The following is a 23,717-nucleotide window of genomic DNA, read 5'->3' as shown; positions in this document are numbered from 1 at the left end:
TGCACAGGGCCCCCATTCTGAGTTGATGGTGCTTTTTCATTATAGCTGACACTAGTCTAAACAAAGCAGGCCTATTTCCCTGCCACCAGACAAACACGCTCTCCATAATGGCACCAGATAAAAGAGAAGCGGGAGGGAAAATTGAGTTTCACATAATGGGGAATCACTAACTCGGGACCACTTCTTTTCCCACTCTACTTTTCCCCTCCTTCAGCGTCTTTTTATGAAGTGACACATTTGGCTAATACACAACAAACGTTACGTGACGTTAATTTCTTACCTCTTCCCATTGATCTGTGCATTGTTCCATTCATACATCCATCCCATTATCCAATCCAATATTAATTTATTTATTTCATTTATTTCATCTATTCAACCATCCATCCATCCATCCATCCATCCATCCGTCTATCCATCCATCCATCCACCTGTCAGTTTGTGGGTGGGTAGGGGGTGAGGTTGTTTTGTTTTGACGCGGTTGTTGTTTCATAAAATAAATAAATGATGTCTGCGCAGCGGAGTGGAAAGCATAACGAATGGCAGTTGGAGAAAAGGCAATTTAGGGAGAAGTGCACTGGCTGGCGAAGGAACAGAATGGGTTTTTACTGTGAAGTATAACCAATGCATTACAAAACGCATCACCAGAGCTTTATTGAAAAAGCCAAGTACCCCTCTCTCCCCCCTACGAAAATGGCCAGCATTATCATGGCCTACATGCTTAGGCACTGAAAGTCACTTTCAAAAAGTCGGGGGAGAGGTTTTTATTGCAAGGACACACACAAATAGAAGAGCCCACGGTGAATGGCAGAGCAAGAGGGGGTCGTTTTTCAATTCGCTTGCATACATGGGTGCAGACAGATTTCATGACACATGGTGTGGGGTCACAGCAGTGTGATACCTTGCGCTTTTCATTCACAAAACACGCATAACTCCGCTGTTCACCAATCCATGTGCCTCTTAAAGGAATAGTTCACCCAAAAATGAAAATTCTGTCATCATCTACTCACCCTCATGCCAAATGAAACACAGGTGAAATGTGTTAGTCCATATAACACACAGGGAGGTTGCCAGCACAACTTCGTAGCAGTCTTCTCCAAAACAACTGAAGTTAATGGGGACCTGTTCTTTAGAGTTCCAAAACAAAAACAGCCAAACAATCACACTGTGAATAGAAAGACTGATACACCATTATTTGTTGCTGTAGTTAAGATTTGCACTAAATTATGGTGTAAATATACTGTAGGTCTTTTTGGAACTCTGAAGAACTGGTCCCCACTGACTTCAGCTGTTTTGGAGAAGGCTGCTATGGAGTTGTGCTGGCAGCCTCCCTGTGTGTTATATGGACAAACTTCACCTGTGTTTCAACTGGCATGAGGGTGAGTAGATGATGACAGAATTTTCATTTTTGGGTGAACTATTCCTTTAATATATAGTATAATCATAATTAACATGCTTGTGAGTCAAATCTCCAATTTAACAGCTAATGTTACAGCTAACGTGCACTTAGCAATGTCTACTACAGTAATGTAAGATTTAAAAATGTTTCAGGTAAAAGAATATCTAAAACTGCATAAGTAATTTCATTTGGGTATGTAACATAGGTCATGTCATATGGTTTGAGCTTAAGACAATACAGATTTCATTTTGATGTCTTTATCAGTTCAAAATGTTATAGTGGTTAAAACAGAGACACTGATCAAGTAATTGTTTGGTTAAAATACTTGTGTGTGGTGAAGATATGGAGAACTGACTAGTCTGTTCTACTTGATGCTACTAGCTATGTGATGCAGCAAGGAGAGAGGGGAAGAAGAAGGAGGCGTGCTGTTGCGGTATTGTTTTGTTGCTTTGAGACTGCACTATAGTTGTTTGACAACAAACCCGTACATGTTCTGAACATTTTATTCCCTGTTATCTACTCTGAACCCACAACAAAGACTGTTAAAGTAACATTACATGCTCAACAAAGGATTAAGCCCACTTATAACCAATCCAACAAGCAATATGTAAAGCATAAATCAAACATTTTAATGTTGTAAAATGACAACTTATCAGGAAACCTGGGAACTTGAAATAAATCTTCTACTACCTTGTGAAACACTTTAACAAGCAATTTGAAATGTAGAGAAATGTAAAATGGAAAAAGCAATCTTCCAATGCAATTGCACTGAAAAATAGCCACAGCAGGAGCAGCAACTTGCAGGCCATCAGGTGGCCTATAAAGGTTACTACCACAGGCATTTCAGACATGCACAGTTCAAGGACCTACTGAAAATACTACAATCTCTTAGCAACGACAGTACATATAGAAGCTTGAACTTCTTGCAAACATAAAAAAGAAGACAGAAAAGAGAGAGAAAGCAAGTAAATACACCAAAATGATGCACACACGCAGAAGTGAGAGAACCAGCAGACATCATTCTACCAAGTTCTCTTAGGCTGTCAAGGCTGTCTGTTTTTTATAGCTGGATTCACAACCTGTAAATCACCCGATAGTAAACACTTTAGTCCTTCCATCACAGTTAAACAAATGAATATGCTATAGACAGAGAGTGAGAGAAAGAGAGAGAGAGACAAAGAGAGAGAGAAAGCCTAATGGCAAGTCAAAAATAATCCTGAACAAATCCACATGTTGCTTTGATGCGCGACAGAGTCTGTGTAGAAAGTGAAGATGGACGATAAAAAGTTAATCACCGAAAAAAATAAAAATGCAGGGAGCTATATGACCATGGGCACTGTTTCTGTACAGACAACCGGAAAAAAAAAGACTAGGCTTGGGATGCTGTTGCTTCGACTGTCAAAGCACAATGTAAGCACAGCCTATTTCAACAGGACATTTCTCCCCCGCCTAGTGAGGGCTGCTGGACCACACAGAAACTCGCCTCTGGTCTGAACACCACTGCTGCAACACGCACGCGTTAATCCTATGCGTCCGTTCCGCTTCTGGTCTGCAATATTGCTGTTGCTGTGGCAGACAAACTTCAGAGCCAATCATACTTATTTATATGGGTCAGACTTCTTTTTTTTTTTTTTTTCAACCAAGGGTGCCAGAGTGGCGTTCCAGATCATTCCGGCCCAATTTAATCCCTGGATGTCAGCAGGCCTCAGAATGTTAACAGTTGCCTATAATATTTATACTCAATGGTCACTGTATTAGGTGCATGTCTCCGTTTACCCAAACAGCTGGCTCTTTGCAGTGAGTTGCGTATATAGAGGATGCAGACAGTGTCGGGAGGTTCACTTGCTGTTCAATAAATGTTAGAATGGGCATGATGCATGGTCTAGCTTGTCAGAAACAGACAGTCTCCTAAGAGTTTCACACACTACAGAGTTTACGGAGAATGGTGCAAACAAAACGCATCCAGCCAGCAGCAGTCCTGTGGGCAAAAACACCTTGTTGATGAGACAGGTCAGAGGAGAGTGGCATGACTTGTTCAGACTAACAGGTGAGCCACAAATGAACAAATACCATCTCAGTACAACAGTGATGTGCAAAAGGGCATCTTAGAACGCACAACAGGTTGAACCTTGAAACTGATGGGCTACAACAGTCTGCTAAGAACAAGAAGATAAGGCTACAGTGGGGTCCTGAACTGGGTGACTCAAAGTGGAAAAATGTTGCCTGGTCCAACACATGTTGATTTCTGTTGCAACATACTGATGACAGGATCATCAGTGGTATAATGGCTTGGGGAATGTTTTCTTGGCAAACATTAGACCCCTTGGTACCAATGGAGCATTGTTTGTAACATACTTGGATATGTAGGATAAAACTCCATGACTAAAAGCACGCATTGTCTCAAGATGATTCCAGGAACATGACAGTGACTTTAGTTTACTCCTATGGCCTGCATACTAGAGCACCTTTGGGATGAGGTGGAACAGGATCTTTGGAGTAATGAAAGTACTGCCAAAAAATGTGCAGGGTGCTATCGAGTCAGCATGGACCAAGATTCCTGGTAGAATTCAGGCTGTTCTGGAGGCCAGTGCTAGCTTGGTGTACCTTATAAAGTGGCCACAGAGCGTACGAGGCTGACCTACAACCTCACCTTGTCCTTGGCCACACTGTGCACTGCTCTGGTCCTACTGGAGTTCAGCTGGCCATGGTTCACCTGGTCATATGTTTCTCTGTCCAATGGGACGTTCGCCACTGACCCCCATAGGCACACAGCTGCAGTGGACAAGAGGTTTACTGAGGACCACTGCTGCCTAAAAGACACACACACACACACACAGAAAAGCTGAAAAAATTCTACCATCCTTGGGCTTCTAAAACCCTTTCAAACTAGTTAAGACAATGCTTTTCATGAATATACATGCAGAAACTTATTCAAATGTGCAGATGTTCACGTTCATACAAACACACACACACACACACAAAGGTCATGCGTCCTAGAACAGAGTATTTATCCAAACCCCCTCTAGACACAGGAGAAAGTACTTTGGGCTCTGGGCTGATCTATAGGCTCAGGAGCTCAGTGATGGGAGGGAGACTGGAAGAGGGCTGGGACACACACACACACACACACACACACACACACACACACACACACACACACACACACACACAGACACACACACCTATGTCTATCCCCCTATCCCCCCCCTTTCCCTTTGTGTGTGTGTGTTTATTTTTTTTAATTTTGTGTGTGTGTAACTAATTCGCTCCCTGCTTTGTGTCCCCAGGCCAGTAATGAAGTGGAGATAGGCCTCTGAATACACTGTGAATTTTTGTTATCCGATACTGCCTCACCTGAAAGACACACATCTTCAAACCAACCATAATTTCTTTGATAAACACAAAGGGCCTTTTATTTACTGCTTTTTCACTTTGCCTTGTATACTTCTATCCATAGAAATTATGAATAACTTTGGAAAATCTAATTATAAGAGAGCGCTGAGTCATTAAAAGAAATTGCGGACTACAAGGCTATCAATCCCAGCCAATCATGAGCTTTTAGCATTGACAGAATGAAAGCACAATCTTCTGTTGCAAACACAATTTTTAAGTTATTTTGAATAAAGCTATTGAATCTGTTCTGGAAAATTAAAGGCAAATAGTCATTCTTAGCTTACAAACATACTCCTAATATTGACGGAGGCCAATGCTGATACTTGCTGCATGGAGTAAGACCTGTGAAACTTAGAATTCTTCTTTGCCCTTTTCCAACACTCCAGGTAGTGCCAGACCTGTCTTGTATCATTACATCTCTTCTTCTTCAATAACTTTCAGACAATTCACTTTGTTTCATGCAAGGACTATGTTGACCTTCCCATCACTGCCCTTCTGATGTTCATCTACTGGGAGATGGATGAGGCTGCAGTCAGTCTCTAATCGTCTCGTTCTCAGTTTTCCTCCTCGTATGTGAAATGGTATCCGCTTTATCCACTTGGCTGTGGAAGGTTAACAATCAAATTCTAACTTTGGAGTCTGCATGTCAACTAAACCTGGAATTACTCACTGGCTTGTTACTGCTAAGCCCTTCACAAAAGGTTGGGGAATATTCAGCACCAAATTCCCTATCGGAGAGGGAGTTACCTGGCAGAAAGCTCTAACATCTCAAAGGGGTGGCTCATATTTTATTATCTGGCATTAACTATACATTGGGTTTACAATTTAAAGGCTAACAGGGAGTTGAATTTTGAACTCTGACATTCTAGATTTAGGGATAATGCATCGGCAACACACATGGCGGAAATTAAAAGACTAAAAAAAAATTTGAAGTGTCTCAAGTAATGATAGAAAGTGCACTTGGTAAACTTACATTTTGGGTTCATGGGTGCATAGCATGATTTGATAAAAGATGTGACATCAACAGAACTCTGTCATTGCTGCATTTTGAGATTGTTCCTGTCATTTTCAACAACACCATTTCTGCAGTACACTGTGTTCTCTGTGCTGTTCAATTGGCTCAGTTGAATCCGGCTGCTGTAGCCATTGTTTGAAAACCAGGTAGGGTGCACCATGGACAGCTGAATAAAGTTATTACATAGGAGTGCAGTGCAGCCTGCAATTTTCTCTCTGCATTGCTATAGCATGGCAGTGTGAGTCCTTTGTGGAAGAGCATTATGGTGGCAATAATACAGCCTTGTAAAAAGCATGCCCCACATTCCGGGAAATGAGTGACAGACACTCAGGCATTATCATATTAGCACCTGGGGTCTGAGAAAATCCACCCTTCACTATAAAAATAGGGTTATTGTGAGCCATGTTTTCACAGACATATAGAGCCTAAGACAAAATACACCAGATTATACAAGGCATTTGCAGTCCTTTCGATTACAAAAGCCTAAATAGTAACAAGCAAATAGTAAACATGTTGTCCCCCACCAGTGATGTAGTTCCACCCTTGGGTCAGTCAGTGATTGCTGAGTGTACTTGAAATATGAGTGAAATTGTATAAGCATTTTCTTATGGGACAATGAAAGGACAGATTGAGCATATATTTCTGTTGCCTACTCTCCTCAGAATTAGGCTTACAAGTTATATCTTGAAATGTAGTAACTGTAATTGTCCTGTTTTTACTCAATACAGTACAAAATATAAGAACTACAATATGCAATAAATACAATCCGTACATTACACAATGTACACTACAATTCAATTTATAATACAATATACAATATAACATACAACACCAGGAGTGTGAGTCTTATGAATAATATAAATGCTAAATGATAAGTGATATATGGTATTGCACAGTAGGTAAGTGGTAATATGATATAAGTAGTCAACACTAACGGCACAGTGGTAGTGCAGTGGTGAGTGCAATATTGAATTGAATTGAATTGAAATTTTTTATTGACAATATAAAAAAATATATGACAGTACAATAACAGTACAACAGTCCAACAACTGTACAATAACTATAGTGTCTTGTGGTTAGAGGTTTGCCCAAAAATTCTCCACTGACTCTCACTTCAACACATCAACCCAGTCTGATGTCTCCAAGTGTGTAGCATGTGTAGACTATTATGTTACCTATGATAACTTTAACTGTATTGCTTTACCACTGAGTCCCCATTCATTGTCCTCCATATTGTATGATAACTTTAACTGTATGACCTGCTTTACCACTGAGTCCCCATTCATTGTCAATGCTGCCCCCTAGCGGCACAAAGTCAATATTACAGTGTGACTAACTAACGAACGAACGAACGGACGGAGACCGATCCATAGTCCCCGCTTTGGTGGGGGACAAAAATACATTGCATGTTGTTGCAAAGAAACCATGAGCCTATACTATAAAATATATGTATATGAGTATAGAAACAGAAAAAAGATGAGTATCTTACGCAGAAACAGCTAACAAATCAAAACAAACACACTGGCATACTCCCCCGACGTACTCCCCCAACAAACTCCCCCGACATATCAAGCTCAGCTTCTACTCTGTGACTGTAGAGTCCGTTCTCCTATATGGCTGTGAATGCCGGACCCTGAAGCCCACCCTGCAGAAGTCCCTGGATAGGTGCTACACCAGAATGCTGCGAGCAGCACTAAACATCGACCAGAACGAGCATGTTACCAACAAGCATCTGTATGGGGGGTTACCACAGTTGAGTGAGAAGATACAGTCACTGCCAGAGACACCGGGAGCTCCCAGCCAGCAAACTGGTGCTGTGGGAGCCACACGTCACGAGGGCGTCCAACACCAATGTACTGTACGTGGACGTACTAAAGAAAGATGCAGGGGCGGAAAGTGCTGGCGAGCTAGCCAGATGCATGGAGGATCGAGATGACTGGAAACGCCGCTGGAGGGCTCGTCTGAGGACTGAAAATTGATATGACCATACTCAGCTACACAGCTATACAACTGCTAAACAATAGCATGTCCAATACACACAATGCTGGTTTTGCATGTGCTCAGCTATCATAAAAATGAATGTAGTGATTTATCTACCATAACAATGAAAGTAGTGTTTTTGTTTATCTTGTTTTTTTTTTATGCCTCCGCGCCAGCAACAGCCATGGCCGGTGGCATTATGTTTTCGGGTTGTCTGTCCGTCCGTCCGTCCGTCCGTCCGTCCGTCCCATTCTCATGAACGTGATATTTCAGGAACGCCTTGAGGGAATTTCTTCATATTTGGCACAAACATCCACTTGAACTCAAGGATGAAATGACTAGATTTTGGTGGTCAAAGGTCAAAGGTCAAGGTCACTGTGACCTCACGTCCGTCCCATTCTCATGAACGTGATATTTCAGGAACGCCTTGAGGGAATTTCTTCATATTTGGCACAAATGTCCACTTGGACTCAAAGATGAACTGATTAGAACTTCGTGGTCAAAGGTCAAGGTCACTGTGACCTCACAAAAGACGTTTTTGGCCATAACTCAAGAATTCATACGCTAATTATGACAAAATTTCACACAAATGTCTAATAGGATAAAATGGTGAAGTGATGACATTTTATATCCAAAAGTTCAAAGGTCAACTTCACTGTGACATCATAATATTTTGCTTACCACTGTAGCTGAGAAAACGATCTTGGGTCATTCTACAAAAACGGTGGAAGTGCTGTCACTTACTTTTGCAGACACAAAAATCCTTTAAGTTGACCTAATAATCACATTAATTATATATGTTCAGTAAATAAAGACTGTCCTTGCAATGATAAAACAAAGTTTATTGGCGGATGCATACAAACGCGAGCCGGTTATTTCTATTTTTTTCTACAATGCCTTGAGAGTATGGCAGTTGTGTCTTGCTTATCTCAGAGAGGTGCTATGGCTCTGACCTGTGCAGTGTGTGAGCGCCTTTGCATGCGTTCACAGCATTTGCCTCTGCATCCTGACAGTCAGAGTGTTAGAGTGCATCAACTCTGTCTGAACTCAACATTCCCCAACACAATATCAAAGACCCTGTGTCGCATAAATGGCCATCTCATTTATATTGCATTGAATTGCTTTCGTTGGCATTGTGTGTTTTGTGTGTGTGTGTGTGTGTGTGTGTGTGTGTGTTTGTCTCTTTAGGTATGTGCGTGTGTGTCCGCTTGCCAGCCTGACTGCATGTGAGGTGTGTTTACTTTAGTCAGAGATATCCTCTGGAAGCTATAGGGGATAAGGCTGTAATCTCAGCCAACACAAATACATAATGTAATGATGATGCGATTAGCTCCTAGCCCTGCGTTTGCTGACTGGCTAAAGAGAGGGAAGGGGAGCATCTGTAAAGAGTAATAAAAGAGTGCCACTATCAGCTGCTCCATCACAGATAAATGTGCTGCAGGGGGCTTTGTATATATATTACAAATTAAATGAGAGACAACGTCAAAGAGGCGACCTTCCAGTGGATTGTGATCACACCGTGACACTGGAACTAAACATCATTATTATACCATCAGTGCCAAAGGTTTTAATGGCAATGCGCAAGATTTATTACATGGAAATGCTATGCAGTGCACACCAAGTGTACAAATAAATGTGTCTAGGCTGTAGGCAGTATACTTTTTTCCAATGTCATGTATGACAGCTGCTGTTACATTAAGTCCACGACTGAACAGATTCCTTTTAATATGCATATAAGTGGAGTGTACAAAGTAAGTGTTTGTGACAAGTTATTGACTCAGCTGGAGGGTTATTTGCATGTCCAAGTAGAGAAATGTGTTATTACATGCTGGTCAGTTTTCATCTTTGGAATTACAAAACAAGTCACAGTCAATTACGGTCAATCTGCATTCAAACTTTTACTTTTAGTACTTTATTTTCTTTCGTCATTCTTTTTTCTTTGGAAAATGAAAGTGCTGCTCTCTATTTGTCTTCTTTGTTCTTGTCACAATGCAGCAGAAAATTGATCTTTTAAATTCAAAAGCCTGTGCATCCTAATACATGGTCCTTACCTGTTATTGATTATCCTTCAACCAGGTTTGACATGGCGTCTTTGGAGAATTCTGCAACAGAATGGGAAACAAGGAGGAAGAGGATCAATGTTTTTACATTATGGCTGAGGTCTGTCATAACTGCTCCTTCCTTCTGAATTGGCGAGTGGAGGAAAAGCCTCTCTCTGCAGTCAGAACGGGACTCCCAAGGAGGAAGGCTATTACAAGCTACACAGCATGCCACTATATCACATTTATGGATGCATTCCCTCTAGAGTTTTATTTTGTCAAAGTGTTCATTGGAGGTATTTTGCCTTAGAGTGATGCAATATCAAATATGCATGATGGGAGAGATGATCTTCCTTCTGAAAACAGCTCTGCAAAACCATTGATGTTTAAATTCATCTACTTTAAGCTTCTGTACAATGCCATGCAGATTTGTTTGTGTCACTATCTTCAATCTCTGTATGTCTCCGATCATTTCACAAAGTGAAATGTAGGTAACACAACACACACCGCAGCACACAGTCCTACACATTTACTGTAACTCTCTCTCTCTCTCTCTCACTCTCTCTCACTCTCTCTCTCTCACACACACACACACACACACACTTCAAAGGCACAAGGGATGGTCACCTTCCCGCTCAGTGGGATGCTTTCTACACCTGAAAAACAAAGCTGAAATATTGGCATTCAGAGTGCAGAAAGAAGCCAAAGGCCAGGGAGAGGACACAGAAAGCCAGCCAGATAGACAGAAAGGAAATGATTTGTTGGAGTGCAAACAACAGGGAGATTAAACTGTATGTGTTAATAATTGATGATATGTGGTCAATGGGCTTACATGAGGCTTATTGGACCTTCATATCGAAAAAAAAAACAACGTTGACAGATATTATGTGGGAAAATACAGTAATCACTATGCTATACATGTGATTGATTTATTATGACCTGCCCTGTTAGCAGAAAGCAAACAGTGTGTGCTATATTAGGCCCCTTGTATTAGCATAGTGTCGATGCAAAGCAGCCCAACTTCTCTCCTGTGAATATCTGCAGAAAATGTGCTAACCTCAGAAGGCAAGGCTTCACAGTTTTTCTGAATTGTTTGAACACATTTTCTGAAGCTATAGCTCATTTTCTCAAAACTATAAACACAAGTGGAAAAAACAAACATGAAATGCTAAATTCCACAAATCTCTTGCAAAAGGAAACATTACATTCAAAACCATGTTATGTCTTCTCAAAATTGAATCTTGCGTTCAAATGAGATACACATGCCATCATATGAATAGAACCAATTCCACACTGATGTGCTCAATGGAAAAGTTAGTTATCAGTACACTTACGCCTTCTTCATTTTCTATGTTATACCCACTACTTACATACAGTATGCACAGTAGCCTACTGTAAAATATTATTATGTTTCTAGACAAACAGAAATAAAATAACAAAATACTGTATATATTTCAGCAAACTGGGTTTGGCTGTAGGACACGATCCAGTGTCAAGTGTCACCCTTTTACAGTAATATTGTGAAACATGGCAGTGATTCGACAGTGATTTGACTGTCAGTCTAATGGCAGTGTTTTATGGGCAGAAATATGTGTCACTAGAAACTGAAATTGAATTATTTATATTTGAATTTCTCAACTTGAATAATTGCAAAAAACTGAATTTTAATCACATAATTTGAATTTGTATTGTTTAACTTGAATAATTGCATTGGAAAAACTGAATCTGAATAGCATAATTTGAAATTGAATTTATTAGTTTGAAACTGAATTCCAATAAACTTGAAACTGAATGTAATATTATGAAATTGAATTCATTTGCTCTGAAACTGTATTCAGTTCTCACAACTCAAATTCAGTTCTCATAATTCAAATTCAGTTCTTGCAATTCAATTTCAGTTTACTGAGACACACATCCTGGTCGTTGAGGAAGAGCAATCGAGTGCAGATTCACAGAACTCCTTTTCAGCCAATCAGCACCTACTGTATGTTTTTGACCATTTCCTTCACCCCACTCCCATTGATCCATGGACTTGATACATGCTGAAGAATGTTTCTTTCGATCATGGATGAGGTTGGGACTGATGCCGTTCAGCTCAGAGTATCATGTCCAGAGAACTGAAGGGATCTGGAATTTTTGGGCCAAAAACGTGAAAAGGAGTTCTGTGAATTAAATTATGCTATTCAGTTTTTCAATGCAATTATTCAAGTTAAACAATACAAATTCAAATTATGTGATTAAAATTCAGTTTTTTAATGCAATTATTCAAGTTGAGCAATTCAAATTCAAACATAAATAATTCAATTTCAGTTTCTAGTGACACATATTTCTGCCCATAGTGTTTCCTGTTACCATGTTCACAAAAGTCTCCTGCTCAGAGTCTCTGCCATCATGACCTTTCAGTTCTGTAAAATGTACAAATGGAATAGTCGGCCCCATAATTTCATACATTACATGGAACATACTGATTTGTAATTGAACAGTTTAGCAGCTATTTGTACCTGCGAGTAGTCCATGTAGCAGTGCTTTCCACTTGAATACAAGATATTTTAGTTATGAAGATTGTGTCAAGTGTAAAGAATTGTGGGTTGTGTTTTGCAAAACATGTGTGTAATTGCAAGAAGAAGATGTTCCTGTATTTTGCAGAATTTGTGGGACATGAGTGTCATGTCTTTGACATTATGTCTCAAATTCCTGTTAGTGTGTAAACAATTGGGAAAAAAACTGTAATCATCCAATACCAGTTATTTGATATCAGTTATCAAATAACTCATTATTAAGTTATCACTCACTTGATGGATATGTACAAAGGTCAACATTATTATGCTAAGTATAGCCCGCAAGGTGTATGCTAAACGATTTGGATGGAAGATGCTGAGGCAAACAACCTGACACTGACAGACCGGTTGATATGAGGGTCTGATATGAGAGTGAGAGGATTGTGGTTTTGCAGTTACATTGTAGCAAATGGGGACAGTGTTATTTTCAAAGCGACTTTTTTATGTGCCTTGATTGCTAACTTGGACACTCTCAAGGCAACTTGCAAACCCATTTAATCAGGATCCTAATTGTATGACTGAAATGGAATGCTCAACTCTTGTTAGCATATTCATTTGAAACAGCGATCAAACACTTGCACCATAGCTGCTTATATTGAACATTAAACAAAATTAATGGAGCCCTTCCAGCAAATCAGCACCAAGTATTCTCCCAGGTCATAGCGTAGTATGGCACCCTTTTGCACAATGGCAGCAGTTATCTACTACACTTATCCACCATCTGAGATTTTTTTTTTGGGGGGGCGGGGGGGGGGTGAGAGGTGAGAGTTAAGTCAAGTTTTTCTAAGAGTGCAATAACATCAGCAGAATTAATGAAGGTGCACGCCAATGTTTTCACTAGCTTTAATTATTCATTAATGCTGTCTGTTTGTACCGATAAGCTCCTGGCTCATTCAGCTCTGTACAGCCATGTAAGCATAGCTGATTTAGCTAGCTGTAGATGCTGCTCTCTACATTCCTGTGTGCCCAGAATCAATGTCCTCCTTCACAATGACAACAACAACATAAACTGGGGTGAATCAGCCCTGCCTGCCTGCCTGCCTGCCGCAGCTATTCCATTAAAATGTCTTTCATTTCCAGTTTTAATGCCAAAAACATTTTCCTCTCTTATCCTTTTCCTAAGTTATTTTCACTGATGTCGTTCCCCGCTAAATGTCTCATGCAGCTTTAACTTTCTGACAGAGAGGCAAAAGTTTAGAAAGCCAGTGTTAAAGCTTTGCCAACAATTGAGCTTGTTAGCGGCAGAGCGTAAGGCTTAAATTGGCAGCTCAGAGGTGACAGGTGTGTGGTCCTGCATTGGCTGTATTTGTATTCATCTCACTTTATTTAAGAGGGGGCTGGGGGAGAGAGGGGAGCAGGGGGATAGAAAAAAAGACAGACTAATCAATTAGGCTTTCAAGGGCTCTGCTCTGCTTTTCCCTCCTAATCAGATACAGCTCTAATTCTCCTCTGCCAAAAAACGTACAAGGAGGCCACCCTAATGAAGAGCAGGGTGCAGCCATGTCAGCCCACCCCACATCGAAGCAGTGGGAGCTGATGCTCACTTTTTTCCAGCTTTTTTCAAGCTTTCTAACATCCTGCAGTGGGATCCGATTTGGAGGTGCCCAAGTGCCACCTTCACATCTTCCCCAGTGGTGATGAAGTGGTTGTTTTGGCAGCCATGTAAGCCCGGCCCCAATCCTCTCATGTAATGATCTGACAGCTGTGACCTTCATGGGAACCTGTCCAATGACCCTGCAGGTGGAAAGCTGCTGCTGCACTGGTATTAGACAGACAGACACCTCTTCAGGGAAGGGGGGTAGAAATAAGAGGAAATGTTTGGCGCAGAGGAGAGAGCAGCCTGGAGACACAGTAATTTGTCTGGGCCTGAGCCTGCCGAGTGGAGTCAGGGTAACATGGGGGTAAGGGCAGAGTGTATACTAACAGCACATGATGAGCATGTACTGCCAGTGGAGCGTAGAGTCACGGGGCATGGTGAAAATAACCCATGCTAAACACCACTTTGGGCTCAGTGAGGAGGAACATTACAGAAACTCTTGATTCGCTTTGCGTCATTCACTGACCCACACTATATTACAGATGACGATCTATTTAAGACTACACAAGCGAACTGCAACAGAGCTGGGCATTGTTTTGAATCTTTTATTTTCTGCAGGCGTCCCAATCCCTGAAAATCAATCAGCATATGGTGTGTGGAGTTGCAGAGTAGAATTGTTTTCTATCGGTGTATAAGTCTTCATTAGGCGTCGCCACAGGACTCTGAAAAGAAGTCGGTCCTAGATGCCTTGGCTTTTGCCGTTGAGAGCAGAGGTGTATTCTGGGGCCGGTGGCACCGTTCCGTTTACCATACTGTGAATGTAATTAAATCCAAGAGCTGCCAGTATTTACTGGCAAGGGGGGCTGCCTCTCTCCACTCCTCAAACAGCCCTCCATCTGTCTGATTGGATTGTGGTCCCAGGCAGCACCAGAGATGACATGGGCACTGGAGGACGCAGCCCAGGCTGAGGTGCCCCCAACATGGCCTTGTGCTGTTTTTAATACACTGCCACCTAGCCAGGGGGATTCGTAGCAATCTCAGATAATGAATGATGTATGTGTGTGTGTGTGTGTGCGTGTGCGTGTGCGTGTGTGTGTGCGTGTGCGTGTGCGTGTGCGTGTGCGTGTGTGTGCGTGTGCGTGTGTGTGTGTGTGTGTGGGGGGGGGTTGTGTAAGTGCATGTGTTTATGCATATAGACACAAAAATAATAGTTATAGGACATTTCACAACCCCTCCAGGGTATCAAACACAATGATTAGTATTTTCTCTATGATGATTTTGCTTGATATAAGAAGACCAAAGCCTTGACAGATAGCGGATATGGTGTAGACTATAAAAAGTTAAGTGTGGGCAGAATACTGAGGGGCAAATGCACACAGAGATTCACTCTCTGGTGGGTTTAATGACTTAATGGTGCAAAGATCCAATAGAAAAATGGTGGTATGAAACACAGATCTCATTTTAATTGACTCCATTGACAGTGTATGCTGGTGGTTTACCCTGTGACTGGACTGGCTTGGTGACACTGTGTACAAAGTTATGTTCCAGCCAATATGTCCTAAGATGACATATTGTGCTGTCTCTCTCTCTCTCTTTCTCTCCCTCTGTTTGCGTAGCTACTTTAGAAAAACTGAACGCATGTACACAGGCAATGTATATCAAACATAATGGGAAAATCAAAGACACTTTGCTACGGGCAACATTTGCTATTGGAAATACAATGCATTTATCATAAAATACCAACAAACGTTTAGATGAGACAAAAGCCTAGCATTTGATGTCTGTCTTTGATATCTTACAGGTTTGGATATTTTCTTGAAAACCCTTGCTTTGTGTCGTTCACTCAAAAGCATGAAATAACTTTGCCATTGTTCCATTTTCTGTTGATTTGACCCTGTTACCTCTTGTTCCTTGGGCAGTTGTTCTTCCGTGAGTACAAGGACCATTAGGACGGCGTGTCCTTGCCATTAGCTCAGCATGGAAGCAGCTGTCTCACTTATTACTGCCCTGCTTTACCACACCAGGACCAGTGGCTGGACATGGCAAAAAAAAAAAAGGAGAGGAAGTAGAGGCCGATACCCTCTGATTATGGTAGTTATGGCTTATTGTGCATGGGAAAGGGTAGTGATTGAGGAAGGGGCAAGTCCTTGGAAGTCAGACCCGGAGTTAAGACAATGACAGTTATGATTAGGTCTTCATGATGTGGACTCGGTGCTGAGCCAGCGGGGCCTGAGACAGAGCAGCGAGAGAGGGCAAAGAAGCCTCCTGTGGAGCCACTGATCAAATATGGTGTTCAGTACAGCGATGTGGTGCACAGGAGGGGCAGATAAAGACACAGGCCTCGGTCTCAGTCACAGAGAGGAAAAAGTCTCCCTGGGGAAAAAAAAAACAAGACAATGAAAGACATCTGGGAAGATTTGTGTGTGGCAGTGTGCCTTTAAGACAGCAAAAAGAACAAGATGTGTTTGAAATATTACCCGGATGGTTCAGCGTTTTCCATTTCTTACTGTCCCCCCCGCGCTCCCTTCATATACACTCTCACAATAATAAAACAATCATTTTTTTTTCTCCCAATCTCTCTCTGCAGAGTCAATCTTGGAGAAATCATTTTTTGAGGCAATTCACCAAGGTTACACGGGAACAAACCTCTGAGCATGGCCATCCAGCTGTTTATCTGTGTCTTCCTTAAACACACACACACACACACACACACACACACACACACACACAGCAAGCAACCTATACATTCTATACCTCATGCCATGCTAACAAACAAATTGTAACCTACAGTAACAATGCACCTATTGTTCCCTATAGTAGGTTTATTGTAAGGCTGCATGGGTTGGATGCATAATTACAGTAGTCATTCACAGTTTACAGTCTTCTCACTGAAGGACAAGATAACACTGGGACATAATTTCAGCCAAAGGGGACTTTACTGTTCTTTTGAAAATTGCTGTATGCCTGCTACAGTGATACTGTACATGTTGGATTACCCATTAGAGGGCACTCTTCATCCTCATCCTCTCTAAGCCAGTCTTGTCTTTTATATCACCCCAAATGCTCACTTTCTGTTTCTTCTTCTCAGTCTTTCCCATCTTTTTCTTCTCTCCCGCTTGTCAGTTTTGCCCTATATGCCCCCCCTCTCTCTGCCTCATCTACCGCGCTTGACTTTGTTTTCTCTCTCATTCTCTACTCCTTTTTATCTGTCCACAGCATCTCCCTCCTCTCTCTCTTCCTCTTTCCCCTTCGTGGGATGAGTACTCTCTCTCCTCCAGCTCCCTGCTCACCTGAATGTCTGCATTCATCACATCATCCAGGAACAACTCAACAGTCGCACTAACACGGTGTATTAGAGAGTGAGATGGGATGCGAGATGCAGCCTCTATCTAATTTCCCGTACCTGTAAATTGAAAAAAAATAAAATAAAATAAAAAATCATCTATGGAATGGAGGCTGTGTGGAACTCCTCTGACAAACACTTATGAAAAGATATCAAATCAGCATTTTCTGATACACTTCCAGGATGTAATCACATACTCCTGAACTTTTCCTTGAAGCTGGAAAATCTGATATCAAACCTCCCCTGCAACATGACAGAGTGCGTTTGAAATGAGCTACAGGGGACCAAGAGTGAAATAATACATTAGAGGGCTAATAATACATTATTGCTTTTGATTAAATATGTATCTCCTTGATGTGATATCTCACTTTTATCCCTCTCCGGTGCTCTCTCACTTCCGCACAGCAACATCACATACTGTATCTCCTATGCGAGACATCCACATGTATAATCCACATTGTGACATGGGGAGCAGGGCGGTGGCGGAGGTGAGAGTGAAGAACTCTTTATTCCAAAGAGCACTTTGTGCAGTCTGTGAGTTCAGCAGCCAGAATGGGGAATGACTGTATATATGTTGAGGTGTTTTTTTTTTTTTTTTAAGAGCGAGAGAAAACACACTTTGTGGATACATAATTAAGGCACTGAATACAATTTTGGACTCAAAATTACCAGGGAATTACGGATAGATTTGCAATCACACCAATTTTAGACAAGCTTCACTATTCACTATGTGAATAATGACTAAATGTCAACTCATACTGTTGAGGTGTTCATTTGATGTTAAACTACTTGCTTGGTAAAAAAACAAAAAAACAAGCAATTCCCACATGTACTTTGATCTAGTTAAATTGCTCATGCACTTTTACTGTTTGTACTAAAGTCAGCACAGTGATTATGTTTGATTCAAAGATGTGTGGTTAGAGTTTGTCGTGCCCTCTGGATTAAAAGAGGCATCTCGATGTTTTCTTTGACGTAGTCCAGATTGGAGAATGGCAAACTTGGATGTTTGGAAAGCCTGCTGGATTTACAAGAGTCATCCTTTAATCTGAGATACATTCATTTGAGCAGAGACACTGGATGCAACCAAAATATTTGAACCTGTTTTACCTAAATTTACAGAGACTTAAACATATCATGTTCCATCTCAGATCGACCAGTATGAATGGAAGTTATTTGTATTGACCACAGTTTTGTGTTCTTATGGGTAGTAGAAAGAGAGGACAAATGTAATTTCCGGAGATTTTGGGTCTCTCTGAAGAAGAATAACAGTATTAAAGCCTGAAGCCTGGTGTACAGCCTGAGTCTGTCTGTCGTGTGGCTTTCAAGTCCAGTCTTCTTATTACTTGTTCTCTGAACAAAAAAGAAAAAAAAATGTTGCTTTTCCTAGATGCCTTAGAATAGCCCAAGCATGCATTAAACATTGCATCAGCATGGTTAATTTTATACTTGTTTTATGGTTGTCCATCCAATTCTTGTGTCCGTCTGGTTCCTTACTAACCCTATTCACAGTGTGCGGGTTACAGAACAATAACAGGACAATAGCATGTTGAAAGAGACTGAAACAAATGAGTGTGAGGATAATGAAACTCTCCCACATGCAAACAACATCTTATAATTTCTGAATCGCCAGTAACCTGTGACAATGGCTTATTCGCTTAATATGATTGTGTTTTCATACATATTACACTGAAGTTGCCCAGATAAATGTAGCTAAAAGAAAATTTTCAGCAACACAGAGTAATGCCCTTGACAATGTAGCAAGCAAAACATAATTAAGTGAAAACTGAAAGCTAAAAATGTATAGCTATCATTAGCGTGTTGTTGTCCACAGGGATCTTGACTTAAGAGGGGGTAGCTATGGAAGACAGCTGGACCTCATTGTTGTGTTTTAGATTCATTTACAGTGAATATGGCAAGGAAAATGACTGTATACATATCAACATAGGAAATCTGCAAACTTACGTCTTTCTGGGCTGAAGAACTCTTAGTCTCTCTCTCTCTCTTACTCTCTTCCCTGCCATCAGCCCTAATCCAGACCCTCCCTTACAATAAAACCTTTCCTTACCAACACCACCTTGTCTGTGTCCTGCGTTTGGGTCCCACCTGTGTTCATAACAACCCCTGTCAAAGTTACCTAATAAGCAACAGGATGAAGCGCCTCTGGCACAACCTCAGGCATTTCCTGGAGCAAATGCAAGCTCAGTAAAATGCTTTTTGAAGCTGTGAATAGATATTAGAAAAACAGCATACACCCCAATACCATTAAGAAGTTACTGTATTTCAAAATATGTTCTATTCTTACACATGTTCTATTTTTGGTGAAGATGCTTTTCTGTTTTATCTGAGTGTCAAAACATGGGAAATGAAGGTATCTGTATTGTGCTGTTTTCCAGGTGTCTATCTTTGTGATCCCTCGAGATGAGAACACCTCAAATGCATTCTGAGGAGCTCTTTTATTTCTCCTCTAATGAGCCGATAGCCAGCGGGCAACTGTTGGCTCCTGCTGTGTCTTAGTCTGTATAGGTAGTTTCCCTTTCAAACACATCCCATCCACCCCTGTGGCCAGCAGTGCCAGGTTGCCACTGTGCTTCATAGTTTCCACCGACACTAGCTCTAATCTTTAGACACAGCAAGCAAAGAGCCAGAGACCTCCTTTCAAAAGAGAAAACAAGAGCAGGTTGAGTTCATAGAACATGACATATGTCTGAAAATGGGTTCCTGTTATGCTGATATGGCTCTTCCTGAGGCGTTCATTGACACCTCACAGCAGGTGACCACCGATTAATCTCTCAGCCACATTGATATTCAACCAACAGCGTGGCGATGGAGCTCCTCAGATGGGTTTCGGTTAGGAGAAAGGCATAGAATACTTATAGTGGATGAGGCGGGCTTCTTCACTGGGCTAAAATGTAGAGACCAAACATACTGCCAGAGTATTGCTGTGTAATAGGAAAAAGGAAAAAAAAAAAAAAAATGTCCTCAGGTTGTATGGTGCATATGGTCTTTGTTACTCAGTTATGTACACAACAAGGTGGGACTGGCAATGTTCAGACAGAGACCTTCCTCATTATCTTTGCCAGCAACAAATAAGAAAAGATAAAAAAAAAAAAAAAAAAATGCCTCTGCAACAGAAGCATATCTGACCTTCCAATTATCTCCTATCCATGTTTTTGTCTATCCGGCACATTTTACCAGTTGAAGGTTAGACACTAATTAGGGCTCAGTTTGGTCTCCACCCTAAAATCTGAAAGAACCAAATAAAATATTTAACATGAACAAGTCCTGAATAGAAATAATTTCCCTTGCATGTATTCTACAAAAATTACCTTGAAATATACAAACAGACTGAGACTTGACACTAGCCTTTGTAATGCTGTGCGGTGTCTTTAGTGAAAAAAAAACTCTTTCTGTGGATGCTAACTATGCCTGGAAACTAGAGGCATGTATCTGGCAGGGAGGAGTCGAATTGCTTTTGGTAGTTGTGACAGATTGGTTAGCAAACCTGAGCCGATCTGGCCATTAGTAAAAGACACAAGTTTTTTTTTTTCTTGCTGGTGGTATATTGTTGTGATTGTGGTGGGAGTAATTAGCAGAGTTCATTTAGTGTAATGAGTCCCCTTGCCTGAGCTCATGAGAGAAAGTAAGCAAGGTTCTGTGGTATGCTATAAGTTCATCTTCTCGGAGGTGGTGAGAGAGCTTATCGATTATATCCTGCTGTTTCTCTCAAGTCTGAGAAAGCCCTGTCAAGGAACCACGCAGCTCTATAGCCTTCCTCACCACAGGTTCAAAGAAAAGGAGGGTTTTATTTTGCTTTGATAGGGCCAATATTGATAATAGCCAAGGGCATAGGTTCATGTGTGTTTTAATTAACATGAAATGACACAGACATTATCTTCTGCACGACTGGTGAAGTTGAAAGTTGAAAAACTCTACTAGTGGTTAGAATAAACAGGTTTTTCTCTGCTGTTGGAGTCCGTTCATAAATTCAAATGAAGCTTAAAGGCGTTTAAAATAAACTTAAATTAATTTAACTGCAATGAAATAGGAATTCATTGATTTGCCCCGGTAGAGAATTTATCTGTTAGGAATGAAAGTGGTTTAATGTTGTTGCATAACTAAGGCTGGAGTGGCAGCTGCATTTACACTAGTGGTTGCAGAACTAAATTGACTGCCTTTCTGTCTAGTTAGTGATGGGATTGTGTTGTGAGTTTCCTGGAGTCTAAGGAACTTTCAATTCATTTACTCCTGACCGCTCATTTTCAAACTTGCTGCAAACAATGGATCCATATAAAGAACATGCACTGGAAACAAACAAACAAGGAACGGAAACTGCCAAGATTGAAAGAAGTAGTAATGAATCAGATTTGCATTAGAGAGGTTTTGCCACAGGGATTGCACATGAACCCTAGTCTTATGGTTTGAAGCACCTTGGTATTTCCAGTGTCCTTGTTTACTGTGGCAGAAGCCTGGGATTCCACACCTTAGGTCCAATATGCAACTCCTGCCTTCCTGAAACACGTGGCTGTACAAAAATCAGCAAGCAAATCTTCTGTACAAATTTTGAGCCAAACAAAGGAGACCACCCTAATCTGTCACCTAATTGTTCATTAATTATATCGTAAATCACTGTGACAATGACAGCTAGTCCCAATTACAAATGTCACGGTTGGGCTGGCCCCTCCATCAAGCTTCATTGTCCCTGGAAACCACATTGTGTACAAATCACCTTCTTTAATTAATGCCAGAGCCATAGGTCATGTAAAAATAGAGACCCTACTACATTTTTTTTCTTCCATGTGTAGCTGTTGAAGTAAGATAAGAAAACAACAAGTACATATTCTGAACATATTCTTGTTTTTGTTAAATTAAACTCAGCAAATGTGAGATTCAGTTCTGTTAAGACGACTTTTTACTTAATGATGAAAAACAAAAGCTAAATAAAACATAAGAGTCTGGAAATGATAAAGACTTTAATGTTTAACAACAAAATGTCTTGAATAATCTAGGCATAATCTGAGTCAAACCAAACCACTTTGCCCAATTATATTGCATCTGATGTTTCACCCCTTTCTTTTCTGCAACAACGAAACATAATACTGGAGTGAAATATGTGTTTAACCTGTTGCTACAACTGCCCCTGATTGCAATTTAGAAGTCAGCCTAATTACTTGGCAGTAAGGGCACTGCTTTTAGACAATACTCCAGACTGTTACAGTATAGTCCTCCAACAACCAGCACTAATAAGAACTAAATATTCTTCTTTGATGAAAATGGTTTTCTTTGGCAAGATTTCCTTACACACTACTGGCATGCATACCATTCACCTAATGTATGTGACTGTGTGTAATATGTTTCTGCTATTGTATCATATCATTGTATGTATTGTTTCACGATAATATGTGGAGTGTCTGCTGTTGTCCATGTATGTATTGTGCTGCAGAGTTTAATATACTGTACCGAAAACAAATTCCACCGGCCTTGGTCGTGTGGCTAATAAACAATCTATCTATCTATCTATCTATCTATCTTTGCAGTATGGTCATTTTGTTTTAAGACTGAAAGTTATTATGGATGATGTCATAGGTAAAGTAGAGATTTAAGATACTATCAAACTTTGTTTAATTGAATTCACTAAACAATAGCACACTGCTTCCAACTTTAACATTAGGACAAACTGATAAATTAGTGTGTATTATATTACCCCCCACAAAAAAATGCATTTTTATTGTTATGGTGTCATGATGCTTAGTTAATTTATCATAACCGCATACTCATCTCCATGCATTTTTACAGATTCAAAGACGACCCCTTGCTACATGGCTGTATTTTAACAAGGTAATGCACGCAGTACTTGAGAGCAGGTGAGTGTGGCTCGGGCCTAATGTGGCGACAGGCTGCACACTGCCCTCCTCTCAACCTGTTGGTCCCTGCACCCTGGGGACTCACCCAATAAGGACTTGGCACTGCTGCACAACAGTGCCCTTTGTGATTCCCCTCTTCCTCGGCACTGTAAATTTGTATTCCGGTTATGTTTGAATGCCAGCAGTGACAGCTATTTAGCATTATATTTGAATGCCTTTAAAAGGACCTCTTCAAAAGGAGCACAGGCATGGTAACAGGGAATAGAACAAATAGCAGATGGTGTTGAAACTCAATGTTCACATCGGGGGGTGATGCAAATGTTCATCATTCATTAATGCCGAGGACAGTAATTTGATAATGACGGAATACATTGCAGTCACTTCATCATAATATTATTCTGCTGCACACTTAGACAATCATGTCTAGAAAGAACGAAGTGAACAACAACAACAATAACAACAACAGGCCCACAGAAACTTTTTGGAAACAAATTAAAGAATATACCTGCTTATCCAAAGGGAGATGGGCATTGACAGCCAGCTCCGATGGAATGGCCTTGCCGGGAGTTAATGAAACAGATCAATCTTCATATGC

The sequence above is a fragment of the Centroberyx affinis genome, unplaced genomic scaffold, assembly GCF_046629955.1.
Source record: "Centroberyx affinis isolate AG114_WGS23_722 - 3 ecotype Tasmania unplaced genomic scaffold, CSIRO-AGI_Caff_v1 ptg000213l_1, whole genome shotgun sequence".
Lineage (NCBI taxonomy): Eukaryota > Metazoa > Chordata > Actinopteri > Beryciformes > Berycidae > Centroberyx > Centroberyx affinis.
This window is presented reverse-complemented; position numbering follows the sequence as displayed.